At 45.2% G+C, this 24,728-nt stretch overlaps 1 protein-coding gene across 3 annotated transcripts in view; it reads left to right on the top strand.

The window, feature by feature from the left end:
- LOC115120570 (microtubule-associated tumor suppressor candidate 2 homolog) overlaps window positions 1-24,728 on the top strand; it is a 105,209-nt gene that overhangs the window by 565 nt on the left and 79,916 nt on the right. The window contains exon 1 of one of the 3 annotated variants that reach the window (XM_065003735.1): window positions 17,431-17,535. The exons of 1 other annotated variant lie outside the window; for it this stretch is intronic. The gene's annotated coding sequence lies outside the window, so the exon portion shown is untranslated. Of the gene's footprint in view, window positions 1-17,430; window positions 17,536-17,642; window positions 17,935-24,728 lie in introns of those variants that run through there. One more of the 3 variants, XM_065003734.1, reaches the window with a different exon arrangement.

Raw genomic sequence — 24,728 nt, 5'->3', positions numbered from 1 at the left:
TGTTTTGTTAAAATGTGCGCCAGTAACCCAGGTGTGTGTGTGTGTGTGTGTGTGTGTGTGTGTGTGTGTGTGTGTGTGTGTGTGTGTGTGTGTGTGTAGCTGCTTGTCCTCTGTCTAGCTGTACACCTCCTGTTCAGCAGTCTACAAACGTTGGTGGTATCCCTTTTGTCATCATTAGTGAATGAAAGTATTCAAGTGATTTCATGCCCCACTCTTTGATCACAAGATGTCAAACACTCACCTAACTAAACAGTGAAATGTCAAGGGCATAATGGTTTTGAGTTAAACACTACATCTGGATGATCCTACTATATAGCCTTAGATAATCTACGTCTGTCAGGAGATCTACAATACAATATGCTGCCAGTGGCAGTGAATAGATTATTGACTTGCAGTATACAAAAGTAATTAAGTAAGCCTTGTCTGAGCCAGAAGGGCCCTAGGGCCCGGAGTCTATCTCCTCCTGTTTCAGTAGCATGAGGCAGCTTGATGTACAAGTACACCCTCTGGACAGGATGCTAGTCCAGCTCCTGTTTCAGTAGCATGAGGCAGCTTGATGTACAAGTACACCCTCTGGACAGGATGCTAGTCCAGCTCCTGTTTCAGTAGCATGAGGCAGCTTGATGTACAAGTACACCCTCTGGACAGGATGCTAGTCCAGCTCCTGTTTCAGTAGCATGAGGCAGCTTGATGTACAAGTACACCCTCTGGACAGGATGCTAGTCCAGCTCCTGTTTCAGTAGCATGAGGCAGCTTGATGTACAAGTACACCCTCTGGACAGGACGCTAGTCCAGCTTGACGTAGATTAGTGTTTGGAGCCAGGGTATTCAAAAGCTCTATGTTGACATTGAACCTTCTAACCTTTTACCTGAACATTCACTATGTACAGTCAGTACCCTTCCTTTGTGCATTGACATACTGTAGGTGTGTTATGCCAAGCCTGGGTTTATCCCAGGGTCAATACATGGTCAGTTTGTCATGACTGGGCATTCCTGCCATAACGGCATCATCTTCTGAGCTGCTGAGACAAGAATTACATCATGACATAATGTCCATCGCATCACACCGATGGCTTGGACTAGGAGGAAGAGGGAGTGGTGTGTGTGTGTGTGTGTGGTAGAGCTCTTGGCTGCCACTGCGGCAATGTCTCCTCTTGGCACTGCCTGAGGGACTATAGGGTAAACCTGGAGGTTAAACTAAATACTCTCTCACTGCAGTGGAGAAAGGGCAGGCTGTCTGTCATGAATAAGCCTTCTGTTTGACTACCTGAGTGAAGGGGGATAAGAGGGTGATGGGGTAGGCATACTCTGTACATATGGGTAGTTGCCATTTGGCCAAAACGAAAGTGGAAAACTATTTTTTTCTCAAATTAAAGTTAAATAAACCAACTCAGCAAAAAATGAAAGTCCTTCCACTGTCAACTGTGTTTATTTTCAGCAAACTTAACATGTGTAAATATTTGTATGAACATAACAAGATTCAACAACTGAGACATAAACTGAACAAGTTCCACAGACATGTGACTAACAGAAATGGAATAATGTGTCCCTGGACAAAGGAGGGTCAAAAGCAACAGTCAGTATCTGGGGCGGCAGGGTAGCCTAGTGGTTAGTGTTGGACTAGGAACTGGAAGGTTGCAAGTTCAAATCCCTGAGCTGACAAGGTACAAATCTGTCCTGCCCCTGAACAGGCAGTTAACCCACTGGAACAGGCTGTCATTGAAAATAAGAATTTGTTCTTAACTGACTTGCCTAGTTAAATAAAGATAAAATTAAATTAAAAATCTGGTGTGGCCACCAGCTGCATTAAGCACTGCAGTGCATCTCCTCCTCAGGGACTGCACCAAATTTGCCAGTTTTTGCTGTGAGATGTTACCCCACTCTTCCACCAAGGCACCTGCAAGTTCCTGGACAATTCTGGAGGGAATGGTCCTAGCCCTCACCCTCCGATCCAACAGGTCCCAGACGTGCTCAATGGGATTGAGATCTGGGCTCTTCACTGGCCATGGTAGAACACTGACATTCCTGTCTTACAGGAAATCACACACAGAACGAGCAGTATGGCTGGTGGCATTGTTATGCTGGAGGGTCATGTGAGGATGAGCCTGCAGGAAGGGTACCACATGAGGGAGGAGCATGTGTTCCCTGTAATGCACAGCGTTGAGATTGCCTGCAATGACAACAAGCTCAGTCCGATGATGATGTGACATACCGCCCCAGGCCATGACGGACCCTCCACCTCCAAATCAATCCCGCTCCAGAGTACAGGCCTTGGTGTAATTCTCATTCCTTTGACGATAAATGCAAATCTGACCATCACCCCTGGTGAGACAAAACCGCGACTCATCAGTGAAGAGCACTTTTTGCCAGTCCTGCCTTACAACAGGCTTACAAGCCCTCAGTCCAGCCTCTTTCAGCCTATTGCGGACAGTCTGAGCACTGATGGAGAGATTGTGTGTTCCTGGTGTAACTCGGGCAGTTGATGTTACCATGCTGTACCTGTCCCGCAGGTGTGATGTTCAGATGTACCGATCCTGTGCAGGTGTTGTGTTGTTACACGTGGTCAGCCACTGCGATGACGATCAGCTGTCCATCCTGTCTCCCTGTAGTGCTGTCTTAGGCATCTCACAGTACGGATATTGCAATTTATTGCCCTGGCCACATCCGCAGTCTTCATGCCTCCTTGCAGCACGCCTAAGGCACGTTCACACAGATGAGCAGGGACCCTGGGCATCTTTCTTTTGGTGTTTCTCAGAGTCAGTAGACATGCCTCTTTAGTGTCCTAAGTTTTCATATCTGTGACCTTAATTTCCCACCTTCTCTAAGCTGTTAGTGTCTTAACGACCGTTCCACAGGTGCATGTTCATTCATTGTTTATGGTTCATTGAAACAGTGTTTAAACTCTTTACAATGAAGATCTGTGAAGTTATTTGTATTTTTACGAATTATCTTTGAAGACAAAGGGGAAAAAAGGGCCGTTTCTTTTTTCCCCCGAGTTTAGTTGTCTCAATAATTCAAAATGTTCTGCCACCTCCGACTACCATTTCCTACATTAGAGCCTTGAATTTGTCTTCTGATGTGACGTCATAATCTATGGTAATATAGGGCTAAAGGTTTCATGATTCTCAAATAGACAAGACAATTATTTTACTTATTATTCGTTACTTATGTTTTCAAATCGCTATTCATATTCTGGAAATTCTTTTGAAAAACACATAGTTTACTTGTGTAATGATGGGAACCAAGTGTCTCCCGATTTTCATTTTGAGGAACATTCAGTCATTTGACAAACATTTAGATTGTGTACATTATGATGATGTGACCTGCCTCATGCTTAACAATAATTTTTTACATTTTGTTCAAGACATCACCTTTTTTCCCTTCACCCCATAGGACAGTATGTCACCCCATAGGACAGTATGTCACCCCATAGGACAATACACAACAGGAAGTCAAATTTAACATTCAACATAATTAATGACATTTTCAGAAGGTTTCTGACCACTGTGAAATGCAACTTCTACACATAAGTAATAGATCATTAAATAATTAAAAATGTACTCATTCCAACTGAAGGGCCTCGTCCTGTATTGTTATTTTTCGTCACTACCTCCCCGAGTCGGAGTGGGTAATTTGCCCGCCCGCTTCCTTCCTGGATGTGGTATCTGTTTCTTAGGCTCCCTCCCTGGAATCTAACCCAGATTCCCTATCGCCATGGTAGGCACAGAGAGTACCATTGAAAGCTGATAGGGCAGACATTCATATTAGACGTCACCAGTCAAAGTTATAGTCACCAAAAGCGTTTGTGGTGCCCGAGAGAGAGGACCCTGCATGGGTCTGAATAAGTGCACCCCAAAGGTCAGCACCCGTTGACGTTTATTAGCTCTATAACTGCTGCAGTCATCCAAGTAACGTTTGAGCAACCAAAGGAACCCTAACTGATTTTTTTTATTTTATTTTATTTTTATTTCACCTTTATTTAACCAGGTAGGCTATGTTGACACCTTTATTTAACCAGGTTAGTTGAGAACAAGTTTCACTTGCAACTTGATAAAGCATAGCAGTGTGAACTTACACATGGAGTAAGCAATTAACAAGTCAATAACACAGTAGAAAAAAATGGGCAGTCTATATACAGTGTGCAAAAGGCATGACTAGGCGAATAATACAATTTTGCAGATTAACATGGAGGTGATAAATGATCACAAGTACAGGTAGAGATATTGGTGTGCAAAAGAGCAGAAAGTAAATAAATAAATAAAATAAAAAACAGTATAAAAACAGTGGGGATGAGGTAGGTGAAAATGGGTGGGCTATTTACCAATAGACTGCTGCAGTCGTTAGCTGCTCGGATAGTGATGTTTGAAGGGAGATATCTCCAACTTCAGCGATTTTTGCAGTTCATTCCAGTCACAGGCAGCAGAGTACTGGAACGAGAGGCGGCCAAATGAGGTGTTGGCTTTAGGGATGATCAGTGAGATACACCTGCTGGAGCGTGTGCTAATGGGTGTTGCCATCGTGACCAGTGAACTGAGATAAGGCGGAGCTTTACCTAGCATGGACTTGTAGATGACCTGAGCCAGTGGGTCTGGCAGAATATGTAGCTGAGGGCCAGCCGACTAGAGCATACAAGTCACAGTGGTGGGTGGTATAAGGTGCTTTGGTGACAAAACGGATGGCACTATGATAGACTGCATCCAGTTTGCTGAGTAGAGTGTTGGACCATTTTGTAGATGACATCGCAAATCGAGGATCATAGGATAGTCAGTTTTACTAGGGTAAGCTTGGCGGCTGAGTGAAGGAGGCAATAGAAAGCCGATTTGATTTGATTTTCATTGGAGATGTTTGATGAGTCTGGAAGGAGAGTTTGCAGTCTAGCCAGACACCTAGGTACTTATAGATGTCCACATATTCAAGGTCGGAACCATCCAGGGTGGTGATGCTAGTCGGGCATGCGGGTGCAGGCAGCGATCGGTTGAAAAGCATGCATTTGGTTTTACCGCCACAGAGCAGTTGGAGGCCACGGAAGGAGTGCTGTATGGCATTGAAGCTCGTTGAGGTTAGATAGCACAGTGTCCAATGACGGGCCGAAAGTATATAGAATGGTGTCGTCTGTAGAGGTGGATCAGGGAATCGCCCGCAGCAAGAGCAACATCATTGATATATACAGAGAAAAGAGTCGGCCCGAGAATTGAACCCTGTGGCACCCCCATAGAGACTGCCAGAGGACCGGACAGCATGCCCTCCGATTTGACACACTGAACTCTGTCTGCAAAGTAATTGGTGAACCAGGCAAGGCAGTCATCCGAGAAACCGAGGCTATTGAGTTCAAAGAATATGGTGATTGACAGAGTCGAAAGCCTTGGCGAGGTCGATGAAGACGGCTGCACAGTTGTCTTTTATCGATGGCGGTTATGATATCTGACCTTGAGCGTGGCTGAGGTGCACCCGTGACCGGCTCGGAAACCAGATTGCACAGCGGAGAAGGTACGGTGGGATTCGAGATGGTCAGTGACCTGTTTGTTGACTTGGCTTTCAAGACCTTAGATAGGCAGGGCAGGATGGATATAGGTCTATAGCAGTTTGGGTCCAGGGTGTCTCCCCTTTGAAGAGGGGGATGACTGCGGCAGCTTTCCAATCCTTGGGGATCTCAGACGATATGAAAGAGAGGTTGAACAGGCTGGTAATAGGGGTTGCGACAATGGCGGCAGATAGTTTCAAATTTGTCAAGCCCAGCTGATTTGTACGGGTCTAGGTTTTGCAGCTCTTTCAGAACATCTGCTATCTGGATTTGGGTAAAGGAGAACCTGGAGAGGCTTGGGCGAGGAGCTCATAGGTTGAGTAGCCAGGCGGAAGGCATGGCCAGCCGTTGAGAAGTGCTTATTGAAGCTTTCGATAATCGTGGATTTATCGGTGGAGACCGTGTTACCTAGCCTCAGTGCAGTGGGCAGCTGGGAGGAGGTACTCTTGTTCTCCATGGACTTCACAGTGTCCCAGAACTTTTGGAGTTGGAGCTACAGGATGCAAACTTCTGCCTGAAGAAGCTGGCCTTAGCTTTCCTGACTGACTGCGTGTATTGGTTCCTGACTTCCCTGAACAGTTGCATATCACGGGGCTATTCGATGCTAGTGCTGGTCGAGGGCAGTCAGGTCTGGAGTGAACCAAGGGCTGTATCTGTTCTTGGTTCTGCATTTTTGAACGGAGCATGCTTATCTAAAATGGTGAGGAAGTTACTTTTAAAGAATGACCAGGCATCCTCAACTGACGGATGAGGTCAATGTCCTTCCAGGATACCCGGGCCAGGTCGATTAGAAAGGCCTGCTCACAGAAGTGTTTTAGGGAGCGTTTGACAGTGATGAGGGGTGGTCGTTGACTGCGGCCCGTGGCGGATACAGGCAATGAGGCAATGATCGCTGAGATCCTGGTTGAAGACAGCGGAGGTGTATTTGGAGGGCCAGTGGTCAGGATGACGTCTCAAAAATGTTTACAGAGTTAGGGTTGTACCTGGTGGGTTCCTTGATGATTTGAGTGAGATTGAGGGCATCTAGCTTACATTGTAGGACTGCCGGGGTGTTAAGCTATCCCAGTTTAGGTCACCTAACAGAACAAACTCTGAAGCTAGATGGGGGCGATCAATTCACAAATGGTGTCCAGGGCACAGCTGGGAGCTGAGGGTGGCCGGTAGCAGGCGGCAACAGCCAATTTTCAAAATTAGTAGTTCGAACTGTTTGGGTATGGACCTGAAAGTATGACATTACTTTGCAGGCTATCTCTGCAGTAGACTGCAACTCCGCCCCTTTGGTAGTTCTATCTTGACGGAAGATGTTATAGTTGGGCATGGAAATCTCTGAATTTTTGGTGGCCTTCCTGAGCCAGGATTCAGACACGGCAAGGACATCAGGGTTAGCAGAGTGTGCTAAAGCAGTGAGTAAAACAAACTTAGGGAGGAGGCTTGATGTTGACATGCTAAAACCAAGGCTTTTTCGATCACAGAAGTCAAAAATGAGGGTACCTGGGGACATGCAGGGCCTGGGTTTACCTTTGACATCACCCAAAGGAACAGAGAAGGAGTAGTATGAGGGTGCGGCCTATCAAAACTGGTCGCCTGAGCGTTGGGGGCAGAGGATAAGAGGAGCAGGTTTCTGGGCATGGTAGAATATATTCAGGGCATAATGCACAGACAGGGGTATGGTGGGGTGCGGGTACAGCGGAGGTAAGCCCAGGCAAGACAGTTTCACATGCTGGTTGTAATGGGTGAGGTCACCGCATGTGTGTACTAAGAACTTTATAACTAACCTGAACTATAATCATTGAGACAAGACTGTAATCAGGATGACTCAGGTAGACCCCACACAACATGGAGGTGTAGCTGGCCAAGCAGTGAGGCGCAGTCCTCTGTGATGGAGAAGACCCAAGCACACCCGTGTGGACCCAGTGGGAGGCCCCGAAGACGTGAGAGCCGGGCCACCGCTCAGGAGTGTTCTGCTGGAGTTGTTTATATATATATATGTGTGTGTGTGTGTGTGTGTGTGTGTGAATGTCTAAGCTGTTACCCCAGGGGGCTAGTTACCAGATCTGTTTCTACTCAGCTCCTAAGGACAACAGACCACCACACAGCCTCAGACTGAACTAACCGTCGGCTACATACACAGTGGCTCCAAGAAAGTGTCTCCTTTTCAAGACAAGCCATGATAGATAGACTTGAACCAAGTTACACAGTAATAAACACACATTAGCCCATGAACATTTCTATTAGTTTGGCACTGAAAACAAAACATTTCCTAACATTTGTTAACAGAAAACAGACTTGTTTTCAATTGATTGCTGCTAAGGTTGATGGCTCAATCCTGACACACTTTTGAAGATCAGACCGCTCAAACTATATTTGACGAGACTCCTCGTTGTTCATTTACATTTTCCTGTTGTCTCTCTTGTATGACGTGCCCAGACCTTTTGAAGTTAATCTGGATGAAAACACTGACACCATGGTTACGATAGTAACAGTCAGAGCCCCATCCTTAGCCATAGGGTGGTAACTGTCAAGACTGCAACAAGCAAGGCCAACATAGCCACCCCTTATTCAAACTCATATAACTTTGCCTGGGCTTGTTGAGTTATGCAATAGCCATTTCTGATTGATGGCATCATTGTATCTTAAGAGGTCTTACCAGCCATTCAATTCTTTATTTACCCTGGAATTTAGCTATCATTTGAAACATTTATAACACAATGTAAAGAGTTAAACTGCTAAATCTAGTTACATTTTTCGTTAATGGAGGCCAAGCCTCTCCCATTGTTACAGTATTTACTGTTTTACTCTTAAAAGTCATAGATCAAGTTGTCTTACCCACTGTACCAAAACAGCCAGCAACCTGTGATTCTAGTTTAAAATTAAAATTTGTACATTTTATTTTTGTCATTTTTGGTCTAATTTCTCTTGACTATTTACTGACCCTAAGCATTGAGACAAGGGAGTTAGTTTACTAGCCGTAGTATAGATTAGAGCTCTCTATAGATATGATGTATCAGCTGCTTGTCCTGTTTTAGTGCTACCATTTAGGGAGTTATCACTCTTCCTCCTCACACTCTACTGTCTGTGTTGACTCCATCCCCTCACTCTGGTCTATTTTGGGTCCGTAACCCGTCAGGCATTCTAAGCAGCCACCCAAGCTGCGTAGGCTATGCCAGGTGGAGAACGCTGCATCGTGGATGTTTGTGGCGAGGAATTGCACCAGGGTCACTCAAAATGAATGGTCCCTCAGTGTTTCCCCTGTATGCATTTAGCAGAAACACACCGCTGCTGCTAAATCGAAGCCGCCAAAATAAATATATATATAGATAGTGCCTTCGGAATGTATTCAGACCCCTTTACTTTACAGCCATATTCTAAAATTGATTAAATTTGATTGAAATTGTAATATATATATATATATACACACACACAGTGGGGCAAAAAAGTATGTAGTCCGCCAACAATTGTGTAAGTTCTCCCACTTAAAAAGATGAGAGGCCTGTAATTTTCATCATAGGTACACTTCAACTATGACAGACAAAATGAGAAGGAAAAAAAATCCAGAAAATCACATTGTAGGATTTTTTATGAATTTATTTGCAAATTGTGGTGGAAAATAAGTATAGGTGCCTTTTTGCAAACTCATAGTGGGCTGTCATGTGCCTTTTTACTGAGGAGTGGCTTCTTTCTTGCCACTCTACCATAAAGGCCTGATTGGTGGAGTGCTGCAGAGATGGTTGTCCTTCTGGAAGGTTCTCCCATCGCCACAGAGTAACTCAAGAGCTCCAAACTTCTTCCTTTTAAGAATGATGGAAGCCACTGTGTTCTTGGGGACCTTCAATGCTGCAGAAATGTCTTGGTACCCTTCCCCAGATCTGTGTCTCGACACAATCCTGTCTCTGAGCTCCACGAACAATTCCTTCGACCTCATGGCTTGGTTTTTGCTCTGACATGCACTGTCAACTGAGGGACCTTATATAGACAGGTGTGTGCCTTTCCAAATCATGTCCAATCATTCTAATTTACCACAAGAGGGCTCCAATCAAGTTGTAGAAACATGTCAAGGATGATCAATGCAAACAGGATGCAACTGAGCTCAATTTAGAGTCTTATAGCAAAGGGTCTGAATACTTATGTATATTCTTTTGTTGTTTTTAATACATTTCGAAAAAAACTATTTACGCTTTGTCATCATGCGGTATTGTGTGTAGATTGCTGAGGAAATTGTTTTATTTAATCCAATTTAGATAAAGGCTGTAACGTAAAAAGTCAAGGGGTCTGAATACTTTCCGTTGGCACTGTATATTTATTTTATTTATAATGTAGATGTGTGCCCCAGGAAAACCCTATTCCCTGCCCCGCTAACTCTGCCACCACTGCTGAAAAAATCCTCGGGGAAACACTGGTACTTGCATTTTGTAGTACATTCCAAATAGTCCAGCTGTTTGTTTACCTACACCTGAGTTTAGTTCCATTCCGTTTAGGCTGGAGGGGCACAAAATGGCAACCGACTATTTCCTCTGGCTTCCTCTGGGTTCAGTCTCACTGGCAGGTTAATGGCGTCTCATAAAAACCTGATACGGTGCAATCACGTTAGGTGGGTCCGGTGTAGACTCAACATGCCTGTTAGGGTGGTATGTTGCGTCTCTCTGACTCCCTCGCTCACTGGCAGAGCACTGAGACATCCGATATAGCTGCTCACTTAGTTCGGTCATGTTTCACTCACACAAAGACTGTAATTTTATTCCGATCTCCAAACTAAACTCGCGTACTACTTAGTATACAATGATGTGCTGGCTAGGCAGGCAAGACGAAATACTGGTGAACGGTGTGGAACTTTGCAGATAGAAATGTCATGGATAGAGTTGATGCGATATAAACGCAACACGTAAAGTGTTGGTCCCATGTTTCACGAGCTGAAATAAAGTACCCCCAAAATGTTCCATGCGCACAAGAAGCTTATTTCTCTAAAATGTTGTGCTCAAATTTGTTTACATCCCTATTAGTGAGCATTTCACCTTTGCCAAGATAATTCATCCACCTGACAGGTGTGGCATATCAAGAAGTTGATTAAACATGATTATTACGCAGGTGCACTTTGCGCTGGGGACAATACAATAAAATGTGCCGTTTTGTCACACAACACAATGCCACAGATGTCTACATTTTTGAGGGAGCGTGGAATTGACATGCTGACTGCAGGAATGTCCACCAGAGCGGTTGCCACCTCCAACTTCATTTTAGAGAATTTGGCAGTACGTCCAACAGGCCTCTCAACCCCAGACCAGGTGTAACCACACCAGCCCAGAACCTCCACAACCCCAGACCAGGTGTAACCACACCAGCCCAGAACCTCCACAACCCCAGACCAGGTGTAACTCCAACCCCAGACCAGGTGTAACCACACCAGCCCAGAACCTCCACAACCCCAGACCAGGTCCACACCAGCCCAGAACCTCCAGACCAGGTGTAACCACACCAGCCCAGAACCTCCACAACCCCAGACCAGGTGTAACCACACCAGCCCAGAACCTCCACAACCCCAGACCAGGTGTAACCACACCAGCCCAGAACCTCCACAACCCCAGACCAGGTGTAACCACACCAGCCCAGAACCTCCACAACCCCAGACCAGGTGTAACCACACCAGCCCAGAACCTCCACATCCAGCTTCTTCACCTGAGGGATCATCTGAGACCAGCCACCCGGACAGCTGATGAAACTGAGACGCATTTCTGTCTGTAATAAAGCCCTTTTGTGGGGAAAAGCTCATTCTGATTAGCTGTGCCCATACCCAGTCATGTGAAATCCATAGATTCGGGCCTGATATTCATTTCAATTGACTGATTTCCGTATATGAACTGTAACTCGTTGAAATTGTTGCATATTTTTGTTCAGTATACATGCCAGAGAGGCATGAATGTCCTTCATACTGTATTTCTATCTAAACGTTCCACAACATTGTGGTCTGTTGAGGGGGAGATGGACTGTTATGACCCACCTGCGAGCTATTTGTTTAGTCTGATAGTCTGCCTCGGTTGAAGCTAACAGCTGAGCTATGTGAGGACTCTGAATGACTCCAGAGGGAATAGATGTCACAGCCTCCCCAGGCGGTCTGGAATACCCCCTCTAACCACTAGGCATAATGCTTGCTGGGTGGCTTGTCGAGCACTTAGCTTAAATGTTTTACACCCACCACATAATTGAGAATGTGGTCTAATGGCTCAGTGTGGTTGGTGGTGAATGGTAGATGTTGCATTTGTGTAGTCTAAATACCTACTTAAAATACCATTGTCTACCTTTTCACCATATAGACTTATTGTTTGCCTCATTCAGACCCCTTCCCTTTTTCCACTTTTTTTGATTGATTTAAATTACTTTTTTTACCTCATGACAAATCAAAAAAGTTTTTTTTGTTTTTTTTTGCAAATTAAAAAAATAAACTGAAATACCTTATTTGCATATGTATTCAGACCCTTTGCTATGGGATGTGAAATGGAGGTCAGGTGCATCCTGTTTCAATTGATCATCCTTAAGATGTTTCTACAACTTGATTGGAGTCCACTTGTGATAAACTATATTTGACATGATTTTGAAAGGCACACACCTGTCTATATAAGGTCCCTCATTTGACAGTGCATGTCAGAGCAAAAACCAAGCCATAAGGTCGAAGGCATAGATCTGGGGAAGGGTTCCAAAACATTTCTGCAGCATTGAAGGTCCCCAAGAACACAGTGGCCTCCATCATTCTTAAATGGAAGAAGTTTGGAACCACAAAGACTCTTCCTAGAGCTGGCTGCCAGGCCAAACTGAGCAATCAGGGGAGAATAGGCTTGGTCAGGGAGGTGGCCAAGAACCCGATGGTCACTCTGACAGAGCTCCAGAAGTACAACCATCTCTGCAGCACTCCACCAATCAGGCCTTTATGGTAGAGTGGCCAGGTGGAAGCTACTCCTCAGTAAAAGGCACTTGACAGCCCTTCGGAGTTTGCCAAAAGGCATCTAAAGGACTCTCAGACCTTCAGAAACAAGATTCTCTGGTCTGATGAGACCAATATTGAACTCTTTGGCCTGAATGCCAAGCGTCACGTCTGGAGGAAACCTGGCACCATCCCTACGGTGCGGAATGGTGGGTGTAGCATCATGCTGTGGGGAGGTTTTCAGCGGCAGGTACTGGGAGACTAGTCAGGATCGAGGGAAAGATGACCGGAGCAAAGCACAGAGAGATCCTTGATGGAAACCGGCTCCAGAGCACTCAGGACCTCAGACTGGGGAAAAGGTTCACATTCCAACATTACAATGACCCTAAGCACACAGCCAAGACGACACAGGGTTGGCTTTGGGACAAGTCTATGAATATCCATGAATGGTCCAGCCAGAGCCCGGACTTGAACCCGATCAAACATCTCTAGAGAGACCTGAAAATAACTGTGCAGCGACGCTCCCCATCCAACCTGACAGAGCTTGAGAGGATCTGCAGTGAAGAATGGGAGAAACTCTCCAAATACAGTTTTGCCAAGCTTGTAGCATCATACCCAAGAAGACTCGAGGCTGTAATCACTGCCAAAGGTGCTTCAACAAAGTACTGAGTAAATGGTCTGAATACTTATATAAATGTGATATTTCAGTTTTTAATTTTTAATATATATGCAAACATTTCTAAAAACCTGTTTTTGCTTCGTCATTATGTATTATTTTGGGTAGATTAATGAGAAGAAAAAACCATTTAATGAATTTTAGAATAAAGCTGTAACGTAACAAAGTATGGAAAAAGTCACGGGGTATAAATAGTTTCTGAATGCACTGTATGTTACAAGTCTAAATAGTTACAGAATACTGACCTATTTATTCCGTTTAGCTCCTTGTGGAGCAAGGAGCCTCCCAGGTCTAAATGATGGTTCTGGGTCTTTAGGCCAGCCGGGCTGAGGGCCCCTTAGTCCCCTAAGAGGTCCTGAGCTCTGGTGGCCTGACAGGGGCAGCCTGGGAAAAATGTGTTCCCTTGTCGAGGAGGGTAAGTGCCGGCTGAGTGGTCCATGATAAGTTGACTGTGTGTGGTCCTAGTATTGAAATATGTATTTCAAACAAGATTAGGCAGATTTGAAGTAGCTGGCTGTGATGTTTTGCAGTCCCGATTTCAAATACATGATGTATTTCATTTGTGTGCTCCTGTTTAGTACATTTAGTCTACCACATCCAAAGTCATTGCTTTCATCAAAACATTTAGTCCACCAGTGGTTATTTATACTTCTTCACTGGTCTTCAGCCCATTGATAGACCCTGTTCTGTTGACCAGCCCATAGACCCTGTCCTGTTGACCCTGTCCTGTTGACCAGCCCATAGACCCTGTCCTGTTGACCAGCCCATAGACCCTGTCCTGTTGACCAGCCCATAGACCCTGTCCTGTTGACCAGCCCATAGACCCTGTCCTGTTGACCAGCCCATAGACCCTGTCCTGTTGACCAGCCCATAGACCCTGTCCTGTTGACCAGCCCATAGACCCTGTCCTGTTGACCAGCCCATAGACCCTGTCCTGTTGACCAGCCCATAGACCCTGTCCTGTTGACCAGCCCAGAGACCCTGTCCTGTTGACCAGCCCATAGACCCCTGTCCTGTTGACCAGCCCAGAGACCCTGTCCTGTTGACCAGACCCTGTCCTGTTGACCAGCCTGTTGACCAGCCCATAGACCCTGTCCTGTTGACCAGCCCATAGACCCTGTCCTGTTGACCAGCCCATAGACCCTGTCCTGTTGACCAGAGAGACCCTAGGCCAGCCCAACCCTGTCCTGTTGACCAGCCCATAGACCCTGTCCTGTTGACCAGCCCATAGACCCCATGACCCTAGTCCTGACCAGCCCATAGACCCTGTCCTGTTGACCAGCCCATAGACCCTGTCCTGTTGACCAGCCCATAGACCCTGTACCCTGTCCTGTTGACCAGCCCAGAGTCCTGAGCCAGGAGAGATAAAGGACTAAATATGTGTGTTATCAGTAACAGCTGGCTCCATGTATGAGAGGAGCCAGGAGAGATAAAGGACTAAATATGTGTGTTATCACAACAGCTGGCTCCATGGTGTAAAGACACTTATCACTCTTAACTGTGTTCTCAGTCAGACAAGGATTGATTAGAACTGGTTAGAACTGGAATGTTGCAAATGGTTTCTGTTCTGGAATTTTCTGTGCTAGAACTATTTTAGTTACAGAGAAATGTTGTCAATCAAAGATGCAAAGATGGGGAGAGTTCTCAAAGAACTGTGTGAAGTTATTGATGACAAGGAAGTTCATGTCATTTTCACTAGGTTACAAGGAGACACCAACATACAAACACGCCCTAGCTCTCTCTGCCTGTCATTTCCATGGCGAAGTGAAAGGTTAAATGAGGGTTTGCATGCCACCAGGAAGCCAGGCTCTCATCCCGGCGAGAAACATTTCCTCAACGTTCATATCATACCAAACAAACATTACCTCAACGTTTCTTCATACGCCTAAACATTATAGTTACTCTAATCCCCTTGTGTGTGTTTTCCCTCTGATCTTGTGATTCCATAGCCTTTAACTTTGACCTGAGCTTCAACATAATAAATGCTGGCTTGGCTTTGAGTTCTTCAGCATCCTTTTTAATTTAATCAAAATAAATCTGATTATTTTCGACACAGCTATAACATGCCTGGACTTGAAGAAAATTTATCTGAAAGTAGTGATTATGGTTTGTTTTTTTGCAGTTGCTTCAGAGGCAATGTTTTTATATATTGACCTGTTATGTAATCAGATAAGTCATGGAATGATTGGTTGATGATGCCATTCTCCACATAAATATGACAGTTTTCAGGCCTTAGACGTTTCCATCCATTGATCTTTGTGTGAGTTAATTTAAACCACTTGGTCTGTAGCTGCTGCCTGCTTACCCCTGAATGACATGTCAGCTAATTCCCTTCCCACCACTATGTGCCTATTGAAGTGGGAAAGTTCTGGAAAGATTTCCAGTTCTAAGCTGCAACATGTGTGGCGGATGTTGGATGTCCGAACTTCGCTCTTGTCAAACATCTAGTGTTTGTTCATTCCAGACTTAGTTAGATACAGTAGGGTGAAGGAGACCTATTGGGAGAACCCAAAATCTCTCTTTCTTCCTCTAGCTATCCCCCTCTCGTTCTCTCTTTGTATCTCCCTTTCGTGTAAAGTCTACATTTTTTCCCTGTGGGAAGAATGAGTGTTGGGTGTGTGTTGCTCTTTGCTCGGACAAATCCGCGTGGGCTCTGCTTATTTACATTGTCTCCTTCCCTTTGTGTTCTCTGTGTGTGTTATGCAATCGATTTGCCATTTCAATGGCATCCAATTCCCAGAGACTGTTTTCATTTGAAATGTTGGTGTGATCCAGATATGCAGCAAGGACATTAACAGTGTGTGTGTGTTCTCATAAGATACCATGGAATAATTCATTTCTGAAGATATCAAGTGAGTCTGTCGTCATGGAGATGTTTTCCTGAATACAGAGTTGTCTCTGTCTTCTTTGGAAAGTCTTCCTTTCCTCGTCTCTGTCATCTTCATATCGCCATGGCGTTCTGATGGTTTCACTCAACCTGCCAGCACTGGTTAGGGCCGTGGACATGTTGCCTGCAGCTCTGTCTGTCTGGTCTGGTCTTGTCTTGCACTATTCCTCTGATGTTTAAGTAGCGTTAGCGTAGGCCGAAGATGCAGTTGCTGTAATATTTAACTATTGTTGTTGATCATAAGTCACAGTCTTACTGTGTTGATCCTCCTGTATTTATTCTGTATTTGTCCACATGCTGGAGTTCATGACCTCTGTGTGCTGGGTTTGGGTTCAGAGGTCAGATATCTAAGGTAGCTCCCCTGTTAGAAGTGTGTGTGTGTGTGTGTCATCGGTATAGGCGTTATCCTGAGTGACCTGTGTGTGTGTGGACGCATGCATGTGTGCATAAAATTAGCAGTCGTGCATGGATAATGGCCTTTGTAATCTCTCTATTTACACGGGACTAGCTGGTCAGTAGCCCTGTGTATCGGCATGTCACACATTGTAATCTATTTACACGGGACTAGCTGGTCAGCAGCCCTGTGTATCAGCATGTCACATCTTATAATCTATTTACACGGGACTAGCTGGTCAGCAGCCCTGTGTATCGGCATGTCACATCTTATAATCTATTTACACGGGACTAGCTGGTCAGCAGCCCTGTGTATCAGCATGTCACATCTTATAATCTATTTACACGGGACTAGCTGGTCAGCAGCCCTGTGTATCGGCATGTCACATCTTATAATCTATTTACACGGGACTAGCTGGTCAGCAGCCCTGTGTATCGGCATGTCACATCTTATAATCTATTTACACGGGACTAGCTGGTCAGCAGCCCTGTGTATCGGCATGTCACACATTGTAATCTATTTACACGGGACTAGCTGGTCAGTAGCCCTGTGTATCGGCATGTCACATCTTATCATCTATTTACACGGGACTAGCTGGTCAGCAGCCCTGTGTATCGGCATGTCACATTTTATAATCTATTTACACGGGACTAGCTGGTCAGCAGCCCTGTGTATCGGCATGTCACATCTTATAATCTATTTACACGGGACTAGCTGGTCAGCAGCCCTGTGTATCAGCATGTCACATCTTATAATCTATTTACACGGGACTAGCTGGTCAGCTTTTTTTCTGCTGCAGCAAATAAGGGTGGGAGACTTTGGCTGCTAAGCAACAGCGAATTCTGATTTGGCTTGGTGGGAAAAGTCCCCTCCCACTTGGGGGGGGGGCAGCAGCAGCAGCAGGGGGGGGCACAGCAATCTGACCAGGTTACCTGCTCTCTCTCTCACTCACTCACGCACACACACACATTCCTCTCCAACCATGTCAACAGAACTGAACTCTCCCCTCCCACTCTAAGTTAGACCTTGAACATGCCTGGCTGTGTGTGCTTTAGGAGGAGGCGTGTGTATGTGTGGGTGCGCACTGGAAGTGTGTGTCGTGGAGAGAGTTGAGGAGAGCTGCTGCTGCTGGCATGAGGTGCTCATGGTAAGGGGGGAAAACACATTCCATGGCTGCCTTACACACACACACACACACACACACACACACTACTCGTCCCCGTCTCTCTTTCTCTGAGAAGCTTTGGGGTTAGTTACTGCAGTACTGCTCAGCTTCAGAGCTGAAGGGGAGGGGTGGTTCTCCCTCTCTCTCTGAACCTCGTCAGTCTGAGTAGAACACTGATAGTATCGGACACAGCGGGGACAACTCTCCCACCACATTAACTGTGCAGCAGCGTGTGTGTTCGTGTGTATGTGTTCGTGTGTGTGGTAGCGCTAAAGGGAGAGGGCTAAGTGTGTTCCAGGAAAAAGGAGGAGTGTGTAAAAGGAGGAGCAGCACCATTCTGGCTGTGTTTTCTCTCAGTGTACAGAGGGGCTGGATGTCTGGGTAAGTTATGGCTGGAGCAGCAGTACTTTGTATGATGGAGTTTGTGTGTGAAGGGGATGTAGATAACATGTAAAGATAACTTTGCCTTGACTCTGGGGCATGTTTCAGCCTGGGTATTTGAATAGTATGTTTGAACTGAAACAAGTTGGTCAGTATGTTATTACTAGCTGAAACAAGTTGGTCAGTATGTTATTACTAGCTGAAACAAGTTGGTCAGTATGTTATTACTAGCTGAAACAAGTTGGTCAGTATGTTATTGCTAATTTGACATTTCCATAATTACCTATGTTCCAGTACATTTGACATGAGACATTTAGCAGACACTCCTATCCAGTGCCTTGCTCAAGGGCACATCAACAGATGATTCATCCAGTCATCTTGGGGATTTGAATTAGCGATCTTTCGGCTACTGGCATGCTCTTAAACGCTAGGCTACCTGACGCCAGTATTGTATTTAGCTATACTGTAGTAAGCTATCACTTAATATTGACTCTCTTGTACATAAGAATAATGTGCTTTATTAGCATGTCACCATAAGACTGAGCATCAATTGTTTTAACAGACTGACTGAGCATCAGTTGTTTTAACAGCCTGACTGAGCATCAGTTGTTTTAACAGCCTGACTGAGCATCAGTTGTTTTAACAGACTGACTCAGTTGCTTTTAACAGACTGACTGAGCATCAATACTGAGCATCAATTGCTTTTAACAGACTGACTGAGCATCAATTGCTTTTAACAGACTGACTGAGCATCAATTGCAGACTGACTGAGCATCAATTGCTTTTAACAGACTGACTGAGCATCAATTGCTTTTAACAGACTGACTGAGCATCAATTGCTTTTAACAGACTGACTGAGCATCAATTGCTTTTAACAGACTGACTGAGCATCAGTTGTTTTAACAGCCTGACTGAGCATCAGTTGTTTTAAGACTGACTGAGCATCAATTGCTTTTAACAGACTGACTGAGCATCAATTGCTTTTAACAGACTGACTGAGCATCAATTGCTTTTAACAGACTGACTGAGCATCAATTGCTTTTAACAGACTGACTGAGCATCAATTGCTTTTAACAGACTGACTGAGCATCAATTGCTTTTAACAGACTGACTGAGCATCAATTGCTTTTAACAGACTGACTGAGCATCAATTGCTTTTAACAGACTGACTGAGCATCAATTGCTTTTAACAGACTGACTGAGCATCAATTGCTTTTAACAGACTGACTGAGCATCAATTGCTTTTAACAGACTGACTGAGCATCAATTGCTTTTAACAGACTGACTGAGCATCAATTGCTTTTAACAGACTGACTGAGCATCAATTGCTTTTAACAGACTGACTGAGCATCAGTTGTTTTAACAGCCTGACTGAGCATCAGTTGTTTTAACAGCCTGACTGAGCATCAGTTGTTTTAAGACTGACTGAGCATCAATTGCTTTTAACAGACTGAGCATCAATTGCTTTTAACAGACTGACTGAGCATCAATTGCTTTTAACAGACTGACTGAGCATCAATTGCTTTTAACAGACTGACTGAGCATCAATTGCTTTTAACAGACTGACTGAGCATCAATTGCTTTTAACAGACTGACTGAGCATCAGTTGTTTTAACAGACTGACTGAGCATCAAAGACTTGCTTTTAACAGACTGACTGAGCATCAATTGCTTTTAACAGACTGACTGAGCATCAATTGCTTTTAACAGACTGACTGAGCATCAATTGCTTTTAACAGACTGACTGAGCATCAATTGCTTTTAACAGACTGACTGAGCATCAATTGCTTTTAACAGACTGACTGAGCATCAATTGCTTTTAACAGACTGACTGAGCATCAATTGCTTTTAACAGACTGACTGAGCATCAATTGCTTTTAACAGACTGACTGAGCATCAATTGCTTTTAACAGACTGACTGAGCATCAAGTGCTTTTAACAGACTGACTGAGCATCAATTGCTTTTAACAGACTGACTGAGCATCAATTGCTTTTAACAGACTTATTGAGCATCAGTTGTTTTTAATCAGCCTGCCTAGAGGCATGGATTCCATCAGCATGTTTGGTGAATTGTATAAAGTTGTAGTCTGGTCCATATATGAACTATGAGCTCTGTACTGTAGTGATCTGCTCTGTAGGTATCTGGTTTGGCAGCTATCCAGCACCTCTCTCTGACGTTATTAAGAGACTAGATTGATTGTGTGTGTGTGTGTGTGTGTGTGTGTGGGGCCGGGACACGCGTCACTGTTACACAGCACAAGGCCATATACACCGGGTCAACACACTTGTTAATGATGTCGCCAGGGGAAAACATTGTGACGTGCACACACACACCCCTTAACAGTCAGTGTCGCATTCACACACACACTCCAAATACTGTCTACCTCTTAAAACAGTGTTAGATTTCACACACACACACACACACAGCCTGTAGTTGCATTTGTTTCTTTCCGATCCCACAGATACAGCGGTGTTTGTATTCTGTTAGGGCACCATTCTCCTGAAACGTCTCGTCCTTGGTCTGTGAGTGACTAAGCACGCTGCTCATTCCTATGGCAACCATTTTTGTTCCGACCGCGTTCTCAGCTAGACCGAGGTGCTGTCCTGGGAATCTAAAGAAACAGGATTATGAAGTATCTGACTGCTACATTCCTTGGTGCCGTCTGACTTCCTGATTAGACAGAGCCTGTTGATACCATATAGATAGAATCTAAGAATCTAATCGTTTTATTGTTACCACAGTCCTAGGGCAGGCAAGATTTATAGCTGTGAGACGCATTAACGATAAATTGACATGATTACCGGCATGTCAGTAATTAACAAGCTCAGGGTGAGTGTTAGTTCAGGCAGGCAGTGGAGCTGCAGAGGGGGGTGTCAATGCAGGGCTTCGAGGTACGGTCTGATATCAGTAGTCATGGTGTGGTGTCATACAGCAGAAACCAAAGGCCTGACCAAGATGTTTTCTCATGAAGATAAGGTGTGTATTTCAGATCTGCTGTACTGTAGAGGGGGGTGTCAATGCAGGGCTTCGAGGTACAGTCTGATATCAGTAGTCATGGTGTCATCCAGCAGAAACCAAAGGCCTGACCAAGATGTTTTCTCATGAAGATAAGGTGTGTATTTCAGATCTGCTGTACTGTGCTCTTCTCGGCTAGTTATCAACACGTTGGGTCATTTTTGTTCGGTTTCTGATTAGTTTAAATTATGGGACAGTACAGGTGTTGTGACCAAGCATATGTCACCATTTCTAAGACTGTTGTGAAGTCTGGTAACATTGACGTAAATCAGCCTACAGGAAAGATAAATGCTGACAACTATTGATTGTCCCCATGCACCTTTACTAGGAACGTTGACATCTATGGAAAGTCTAAGCTGAAAAATATGAATGGCTTATCCATGAAGTGGTTTAAATCGGAGAACGGACCATGCGTTGTAATTAAAATATGAATGAATACCCCAATACAAAGGAGCTTAGCAGTCTTAGTAGCTTCCGACAGGACGTGCTGCAATACGCTGTGGCTGGAACTGACCAGTGTGACGGGGATTATAGCCCAGGGAGGGGGTGGGGGGAGGAAGAGGGTGAGAGTAAGAGGGAGGGAGAGAGTGGGTGAGGTAGAGATAGTTGTAACACTTTATGGTCCGGCCCCCAGCAGGGAAAGAACATTCCCAACCTCCACTTCTGGAACAGCTGTATCCCGAAGCCCTGACTGACTGACTGCGCTCACTGACGGTTAGTGCAAGTGGGGACGCTGTGGAATAAGCTTTAGGGCTGGTACTTATCTCCAGTCAGATTAGTGACGGTGAAAGCAAGGTGTCTTTAGCCTTACAAGTGCATGACAACCAACCTGGTAAAGAGGAAACCTAGACTAATCTTCCTGGAATGAGAGGCAGGTTTTCTGTTGAGTCTGTGGAGAGGGATAACGAGAGAGAGTCAGGTTCATAATAGAAGTTCTGATATTTTTCTGTATTTGTTTACTAATGATTTACTTTCACCTCTTTATTTTGTTTTTCATTCCATGATCTTCAAAGGACGTTATGCAATAGTTAAGCTTAGATGCTGAAGTAACTGCCAAAGTTTGAGTCTCGGCTCCAACAGGAAGTGATGTTGTTGTTTGGTCTGATTGCGTATTGTCCAGGAGCCTTGGGAGGTAGGCTGTATCATATGATTTGGACCTATGCTGTGTAACTTTAGCCTGTGTTATAGTCTATTATTATTATTATTATTTTTAAAAAATTGTATTTTTCACCCCAATTTCGTGGTATCCAACTGGTAGTAGTTAGTCTTGTATCATCGCTGCAACTCCCGTACAGACTCGGGAGAGGCGAAGGTCGAGAGCTGTGTGTCCTCCAAACACAACCCAACCAAGCCGCACTGCTTCTTGACACAATGCCCATCCAACCCGGAAGCCAGCCACACCAATGTGTCGGAGGAAACACCGTACACCTGGCGACCGTGTCAGCGTGCACTGTGCCCGGCCCGCCACAGGAGTCACTAGTGCGCGATGAGACAAGGATATCCCTGCCTGCCAAACCCTCCCTAACCCAGGACGACGCTGGGCCAATTGTGCGCCGCCTCATGGGTCTCCCGGTCACGGCCGGCTGCGACAGAGCCTGGACTCAAACCCAGCACTGCGCCACTCAGGAGGCTTGTTATAGTCTATTGATCTGTAACTTTAGCCTGTGTTATAGTCTATTGATGGAGGTCAATTGACCAGTCGTTGGTATAGACATTGATTAAATCTGTGTGTGGAGCATCAAGATCGTCAAGTGTGCTGGAGTTGGTTTTCAATGTACTCCGTCATTGCCATTTTGACCAATAGTCAAATTAAACTAATTACGTTAAAGGTTACTTCCTGGTTAGTGAATTCTTGCTCCACTGTAATACCAGTTGTGGATAAAGTGTCAAATTTACATGATTACACTGCAGCAGCCAGGCAGGAAGACCGTGTGTGGCCCACAGTCTCATCTCTCTCTGGGTATCTTAGTTCCTTGTTCCGGATGAGTGGTCATCCATCAGCAGCTCTGCTGTGGTCCGGAACAGGGCGAGATGGAGAGAGAGAGACTTGCACCAACATGATCTAATGGGTAGTTTTTAAAACCCTCACTCCCTTAACAAACATCATCTCTCTGTGTGTGTGTGTGTGTGCGTCAACTCAGATAGCGTCTGTTTTTGATACCCAATCTCCTATTGACACTTAAAGATGACATTTTAGCTTGTTGCTGATGCTACCTCTGCTAAGTCTGTCATTTTGATGCTACCTCCGCTAAGTCTGTCATGTTGATGCTACCTCCGCTAAGTCTGTCATGTTGATGCTACCTCCGCTAAGTCTGTCATGTTGATGCTACCTCCGCTAAGTCTGTCATGTTGATGCTACCTCCGCTAAGTCTGTCATGTTGATGCTACCTCCGCTAAGTCTGTCATGTTGATGCTACCTCCGCTAAGTCTGTCATGTTGATGCTACCTCCGCTAAGTCTGTCATGTTGATGCTACCTCCGCTAAGTCTGTCATGTTGATGCTACCTCCGCTAAGTCTGTCATGTTGATGCTACCTCCGCTAAGTCTGTCATGTTGATGCTACCTCCGCTAAGTCTGTCATGTTGATGCTACCTCCGCTAAGTCTGTCATGTTGATGCTACCTCCGCTAAGTCTGTCATGTTGATGCTACCTCCGCTAAGTCTGTCATGTTGATGCTACCTCTGCTAAGTCTGTCATGTTGTCTCAATCTAAAGTTGGCTTGCGTACCTTTTTCTAGTTTTCTTCCCTCGTTAGGTTATGAGTTCTAGGCTAATAGTTCAGTGGTGCCTTTTTTTAAACCTCAGAATCTCTCAACTTCCCCTCCACCTCTCCATCCCCTCCCTCTCTTTATAGTACTCGACAGGCCTGCACTAAAGCGTGCCAGGGTCTCTCTCCCCCCTCCACCTCTCCATCCCCTCCCTCTCTTTATAGTACTCGACAGGCCTGCACTAAAGCGTGCCAGGGTCTCTCTCCCCCCTCCACCTCTCCATCCCCTCCCTCTCTTTATAGTACTCGACAGGCCTGCACTAGAGCGTGCCAGGGTCTCTCTCCCCCCTCCACCTCGCCATCCCCTCCCTCTCTTTATAGTACTCGACAGGCCTGCACTAGAGCGTGCCAGGGTCTCTCTTCCCCCCCCTCCAACAATCGCCAGGCGTGTAGTTACCCATAACCCCCTGGGGGATAAAGACCTAAGAGCGTAACATGAACAGACACCAACTCTTAGATGTGGGGAGGGCAGCTCTAACTGAAGCCCAGAATGTCAGTCAGAGTCCCACATGGCACACTATTCCCTAAGTGCACTACTTTTGACCGGGACTCATAGGGTTACCCATAGGACTCTGGTCAAAAGTAGTGCACTATAGAGGGAATAGGGTACTGTTTGGGACTTGGACTCCGTTCAAGAGCCTTTTGACCAAACGTGGCTCTCGCTGTGTCCTTAATTCAAATGATCATGTAGAGGCCAGTGTGTAGTCCAGTGATATGTGAGGACCTATAGGATTGTACATTGTTATAGGGCTGTAGTCTCTTTCTAAGCGGGCCACTCTACTTGAACTAGGTGGGTCTTTCACACTCTGGTGCCAACTCTAACCGTGCACTTTTAGTGTGGTTGGGATGGTAGTCTGTTAATAAGTATGCTTGCTCAAGTTCATACTCCCCAGAGGCCTCATTTATAAATGTTGTGTGTGCACAAAATATGCCCCAAAACATGCATACACCAGGTAGGTATTTCTAAAAACTGAACTTGACGTGAGATTGTGCTTATCCTCCCGCAAACTTTAG

This window comes from Oncorhynchus nerka, linkage group LG18, assembly GCF_034236695.1.
Source record: "Oncorhynchus nerka isolate Pitt River linkage group LG18, Oner_Uvic_2.0, whole genome shotgun sequence".
Lineage (NCBI taxonomy): Eukaryota > Metazoa > Chordata > Actinopteri > Salmoniformes > Salmonidae > Oncorhynchus > Oncorhynchus nerka.
Note: the sequence above shows the minus strand (reverse complement) of the source record. Positions and strands in the feature narration are given on the sequence as shown.